Raw genomic sequence first — 6963 nt, forward strand, 5'->3', positions numbered from 1 at the left:
AATGTCATACAATACTGAATGCATACCTTAATGAGTGCATGTGAGACACCTCTAGGGACACCATGCTGTAGGGGCTGAATTTATTAGAATAGCAGTGAGTGGTCTACCTGCATTAATACTTTTTAGTATTTATTATTTATATGACTCTGGAAAACATGTTTCACACGGAAACTATATTTAACAGCAATGACAATGAAAGCTCATTGTCCTCAGCTTACTGATAAAGAATTCTAACCCTCCAAAATGAAATCTCTTGTTAGGGTCACTATATAGGTTGAATGGTGGCCCTTAAAAAGATACGTCCATGTCCTAACCCCTGGAATCTCTGAATATTACCTTATATGGCAACAGATGTGATTAAGTTTAGCATCTTGAGAGGAGGAGTTCATCCTAGATTATCTAGGTGGCTCTTAAATGCAATCGCATGTACCCTTATAAGAGAGAGGCGGAGGGAGTTTTGGAACGGACACACAGAGAAGACACACAGGAGAGAAGGAGGCAATGTGACCACAGAGGTGAAGATTGGAGTGATGCAGTCACAAGCCTGGAGCCACCAGAAGCCGGAAGAGGCAAGGAACAGATTCTCCCTAAAACCTCCAGAGGAGTCAGGCTTTGCTGACACCTTGATTTCAGACTTCCAGCTTCCACAACTGTGTGTGAGAGAATACATTTCTATTTTAAGCCCCCCAGTCTATGAGAATTTGTTTACAACCGCTACAGGACTAAATACACAGTCACACAATTAACTAGCAAGAGGAAGCGAGATGTTTCGGATCTAAGTTTGTCTGACTTTAAAATCTGTCTCTTTGGGCCCCACTGGGATGCCTTCCTTATGCCATCAACATATGCTGTGGCCATACGGTTCTTGGGCCTTTCAAGATACTTACTTACCATCTACTTTAGTCAAAACCACTCTCTATCTGGAAATCACTATGTTACAATTTAAACAAAATGTATATGCAGTAAAGGCTGCAGCATTTGAGACAAGAGAACTTGTTATGGGCAGAGATTATCAGGAAAAATTGTATGAAGGAGAAGGTTTTGAATTATGAGGAAACGGACACACCTAATTGCATAATTGTGAAGGACTAGTTAGAACATTGTGGGGTCTCTGAAGAACAGCTTGAGCAGTGTTTCAAGGGGAAAATTACAAGCCCCATTCAGAGTACACTGTGTAAGCCAGCTTGCAATTGAAAGTCTTGTGCTTAAATGAAAAACTAATTAGATTTACATCCTGGTTGTTTCTGTTATTTCTATAGTGGATTGTTACTATCCTTTCTGGAATCTGAGGTATTCTTATTTACTTACTGAAGATCCTTCTCTTAAAAAAAAATCCTTCCCACATCCAAGGTCATTATTGAATTGGTTTTGTATCTACATCTCTTTATGGTCAGGCATTTTCTTTCTGTCCATGTGCCTCTTTCAATGCCATCTGTTTTGCTAAGGGATTTAGTGAATTACAAGCCAGACCAACAAAATACAGGTCATAAATGCTGGGTTCTTGAAAAACAAGTTTTAGCTTTACTTCAGCCCTTTACCCCCTCCACCAATGGTGAATTAAGTCATCTTCATGAGAGATAAAGTTACTTACATTCCTGCCTAACCTTAGTAACCAAAAAAAAAAAAAAAAAAAGGCCTTTTATCTATTAATTGTAAATGAGCAATCACAATTTGCTATGGCTCACAGAAACAGGAAAAAACAGTAACAACAAGCCACCACAACTAATGTGTTTTTCATTTTCTCTGTGAACCTGAACAACTTGGTAGTCTTAATTCTAGTTCATTACTGCCAATGATTTAATCTCTATGGCAGAGAAGCAAGAAATATGTTTATGTCCAGGGTAGTAACAGCGTCACTAAGATCAATACTCACAGGTACTGTAGGAAACAGGTTCAGTTTCAGTTTTTGCAAAAACACCTATATGTTTCCCACCTGAGAAGAACAAGGCTGAGATGGGGCATTTGGGGTGTGGCTTTCACCCTCTAGAGCTATTGGTCAGGCAACATACAGTAGTAGCACTTTCTTGCTACCTAAGGCACAGAGCTAGGGAATGTGGGGAATAAAAAAGGTTTAAAGTGTCATCTCTGCCCTAAAATTCTAGCTGGGGAGATGAGAAACAATGTCTTATTATTTTAACAGTCCCAAACAATCAAAACCAAAAGAACCTCAAATAAGAGTTCAAGACAACAAAAACAGCACAAGATAGGACACATTTATCAATAATTGCTACAGGATATCAGAGAAATGAGAGAACATATTATACTGGAGTGGTCTGGAAAAACTCCATGGCAGTACCAAGATTCAAAATGAATTATGCTAGATGGATATAAAAGGCCACAAACAATCAATATCTAGAATCACCAACTGATACCTTTATGAATATTCAATATACTCTGGTAATGCACGAGGACTGTATTCTCATGCGGCAGGGTCAAATCTGCTGTGAACTAACTTGAACCAGTGCACATCTGTAGCCTTTTCCTTCTAACACAGTATAAATATGAGTATGCAAATAGACACATACATTTCCTTTACCTATTATACAAATGTGTCCTGCAAGTGGAAGTTCTAATCTTATGGATTTTATCCCTTTGGAACTATTTGTGTGTTTGTATTGACCCTAGTTCATCCTTCTTAAATTAACATAGGAGGACCAGATTTTCCATTCCAAATAGAATGACTCATCTAAGTAGAGAAAGCAATAAAATTTCCAAGAAGGAGCCTCTTCCTAACATCCTGTACACCTCATTTTATCAATAAGAATTTACTTGGAGATATTAGGAGTAGTAGTAGTAGCACTACTACTACTAATTTTAATGATGGAAAGATTCTGGTCCCATGCCATCTATTATATTTTCACACAATTATCAAGTCTGACAGACAAACCTGAGATTCTTGTTCTCCCAGATTCAACTTAACTATTTATCTGACAAATATTACAGAATGCCTTCTTTATACTAAGTAATGTTTCAGGCACTGCAGTTATAATGTTAGTGGCGGGGAAGGTAAAAGGTCTGCATGTTCATGGAGTTTACATTCAAGTGGGTGTGTGGGTGTGTGTGTGTGTGTGTGTTGGGGGGGAGACAGACAATAAACAAGTGGTACAGTGACTAAAGGTAATTCAGATTGTGAGGTATCTGCTATGTGGAAATAACGGTGATGTGATGAGATGGTGAGCGACTGTTGGGGGTGGTGGAAGTGGGAGTGCAATTACTTTAGATGGTGTGGTCACCAAAGGTCTCTCTGAGAAGTTCACATTCAAATTAATAACTGAATGAAGGGAAGAGTGGTCCAGGTAGGGAAAAGAGCAAGTACGGAGGTCCTAGGGTGGAAGTGAGCTTGTTCAAGGATAAGCAAGGAGATCAGCAGGGCTGAAGCAGGGTGAGAGAGGGGGAGTGTTGGGAAGAAGCAGGAAGAGGAAGTAGGCAGGAGTTAGACCATGTGGGGCCTTGTGGACCATGGAAAGGATTCAATATGCCTTCTTAGGGCAAATACTAATAGTAATTTCATAAGATCAAGGTAAATTTAGTTGAATTCATTTCTAAGTTATTATATCTGCTATTGTATATTAAGATACTCATTGGTAACAAACATTTTAGATACTTATTTGAACATTTACTAAAAATATAACATTTACCAAAACTGAGATTTGTTGTTTACATAGTCTGATGACCCTATTTCAGCTTAAATAAAAATTATGGGATTTTTGCAATACATTTCAGCGCTCCCCATCCTCATCTCACAAAATTATCTACACAAAAGGATCACGTAACACTAACAAATCACCTATTTTCAGTTGTCTTTGTTCCTTCTTATACTCTGTCTTCAAGCATACACCATCATGATGTAGTTTTAATCACAACAGATACATGATTTTCCTCCAGTGCTTTCAAAGCACATTTAGATTAGGGTACTTATTACTTTGTAAGATTTGGTCATTGGCAAGAAGATTTCTCAGCAGCTCTAAATAAGCTTGGTTAACTGGACTTCATTGATCACTCCTTGCAATGATTTTTCCCCTCTCTTTGAGGCAAATCTTCACTTCTTTTCAAAACTGCTATTTCAGGGTAAAAAAGGACTTCAGATGAAAAGTAATTGCTGACAAGCAGTAATGAGTCTGACTTCCTCTTACTAGGCTCCCTGGGTATAAAAATTAGATTCTAAGTAATTTCTAAATAATTTCTGAGAATTCACAGGAGGAGAATTCCTCCTTTTAGCTGAGTGCCATTTGTTTGCAAATGAGAAGACACAGCTGTGGGATGGCTAATTAGAAGACTTTAACCTCACCTAACTATGTCTTAACAAAACCTAGAAAATAGACTTTTTTCTTAGTCTCCGTGTAAGGTTTTTAAACTCTCTGACTTGGGGATTTGAATATAGGGATATAGAGAGCTTGAAAAGTCAATGGAGGAATTAGTGGAAGTGATTTTTAGGAATGGATTTTATTTCATAAATTCATGTGTTACCTAGAAAATTGAAGTAAAAGGACCAAATACAGTATATTCTATACTACTCCACATTTTTCCTCAGATAGTTATCTCTGGTATTGCCACAAAGATGAAATCCTTTTCAATAGAATTTAAGAGTGTTCTCTATTGCTAATAAAATCTAGTATTGGTTTAAGTAAAAGCCTACAGGGAAAAATAAGAAAATCTCTCATTTGTTTTGTGGTTATTTTACAAGTTTTAATTTCCCTTTCAGGTATCACAGGCATCTCAAACTTAATACAGTCAATACAGAAATCTTGATTCCCACACTCACTATCCCATCTATTAGCCCATGGTCTTTCCTACTAGTCAGCATGCGCCCAGTGCCAAATCAAGCTAGGTTGTTCTTCATTCTTTTTCTCAGACCCTCCTTCAACTCCATCCACATCCAGTTCATCTGCAAGTTCTATTAACATAGTCCACACAATATATCACAAGGCTGCAATCAAGGAATTGCTGGGCTGTGTTCTTATCTGGGGGCTCAACTGAAAAGAATCTGGTTTCAAGCTTATTCAGGTTATTGGCAGAATTCATTTTCTTACAACTGTTTGACTGAGGGGACTGGCTTTTTGCTGGAGGTTGGCTAAAGATTGCTTTCAGGTCACTGTGGCCACAAGAAGTTCCTAAAGGCTGTCTATATGTCCCTTCCACATGGATTTCTCCAACATAGCCACTTACTCCATCGAGCCTATGAGAAGAGTCTTTGGTTTGAGTAGGCTAAGACAGAGTTTTATATAATGTAACATTATGATGAGAGTTGTTCCCTATCATCTTTGCCATATAATATAACCTTATTACAGGAGTGATATACCATCACCTTTACCATATTTAATTGGTTAGAAACAAGTCACAGGTTCCACCTACACTCAAGGGGAGGAGGGTACACAAAGGCTTGAACACAAGAAGGTGGGAATCACTGGGGCTTACCTTAAGGTCTTCCTGCCAGATTATAACTGAGATTATTTATTACAGTTTTAAAATTTTATTGTTCTTGGCTCATGTTCTTACTATTTCCTTTCTTTTGCTTACTTTGGTTTAAATTGCTTTTCAGTTCAAAATACATCCTGATTTCCTTTTTGATCTTTTCTTTGATACACAGATTAATTAGCAGTGTGTTAGTTAGTTTCGAAATACTTGGGCATTTTCAAGATATTTTTCTGTTATTGATTTCTAACTTAACTCCCTTGTGGTCAGGGAATATACTTTAAATATCTAGAATCCTTTTTAAATTCACGAGACTTGTTTTATGGTCAGAATATTGTCTATCTTGGTAAATGTTCCATGAGCACTTGAAAAACAATATGTATCCTTTTATTATTGGGTAGAGTCTTCCATAAATATCAATTAGGGCAAATTGGTTGATAGTGTTAAGTCTTCTATAGCTTTATTTAATGTACATTTTCTATTGCTATTGAAAGAAGGTTGTTGAAATCTCCAACTACGATTGTCAATTTGTCTAATTCTCCTTTTACTACTATCAGTTTTTGCTTCGTGCATTTGGAAGCTTCGTTTTAAGTGCATAAATATTAAGAATTGTTATGTTCTCTTGATGAATTGATTTCTTTATCATTATGAAATGATGCTCTTTATCTCTGGTCATATTCTTTTTCTGTTATCAATATAGCTACTCAACTTTCTTTTAAATAGTGTTATGGTATAATTTCTTGTATCATTTTACTTTTAACCAATTTTTATATTTCAAGTTAGTTTCTTGTGAGCAACATATCTTGGTTCTTAGTTTTTTATTCAGTCTGACAATCTCTCATTTTTAATTTGGTGTTTAAACCATTTACATTTAAAGTAATTATTGGCATCAGTCCCCAACCTTTTTGGCACCAGGGACCGGTTTCGTGGAAGACAATTTTTCCATGGATGGGGCGGGTGGGGGGAGGGATGGTTCAGGCAGTAATGTGAGTGATGGGGAGCGATGGGGAGGCAGCAGATGAAGCTTTGCTTGGTAGCCCACCACTCACTTCCGGCTGTACGGCCCGGTTCCTAACAGGCCACGGACTCCTACCAGTCCGCGGCCCGGGGGGTTAGGAACCCCTGATTATTGGTATCATTGTATTTAAATCTACCAGGCTGTTCACTGTTTTATACGTGTCTCATCTCTTCCTTATTCACTTTCTCCCTTTATTACAGATTGAATGTGGCCCCCCCCTCCAATTCCGATGTTGAAGCCTTAACCTACAATGTGATGTATTTGTAGATGGGGCCTTCGGAAAGTAATTAGAGTTAGATTACGTCATGAGGGTGGGGCTCTCATGATGGAATTGGTGGCCTTTTAAGATGAAGAAGAGTGATCTCCCTCCCTCTCTCCACATGTACACACCAAGGAAAGGATATTTGAAGATATAACATTCATGTGGCCATCTTCAAGTCAGGAAGAGAGCTCTCAACAGGAACTGAATCAATCAGCTGGCACTTTGGTTTTGAGTTTCCCAGCTTCCAGAACTGTGAGAAGTAAGTTTCTGT

The sequence above is a fragment of the Balaenoptera physalus genome, assembly GCF_965194825.1.
Source record: "Balaenoptera physalus genome assembly, chromosome: 2".
NCBI classification, from domain to species: domain Eukaryota; kingdom Metazoa; phylum Chordata; class Mammalia; order Artiodactyla; family Balaenopteridae; genus Balaenoptera; species Balaenoptera physalus.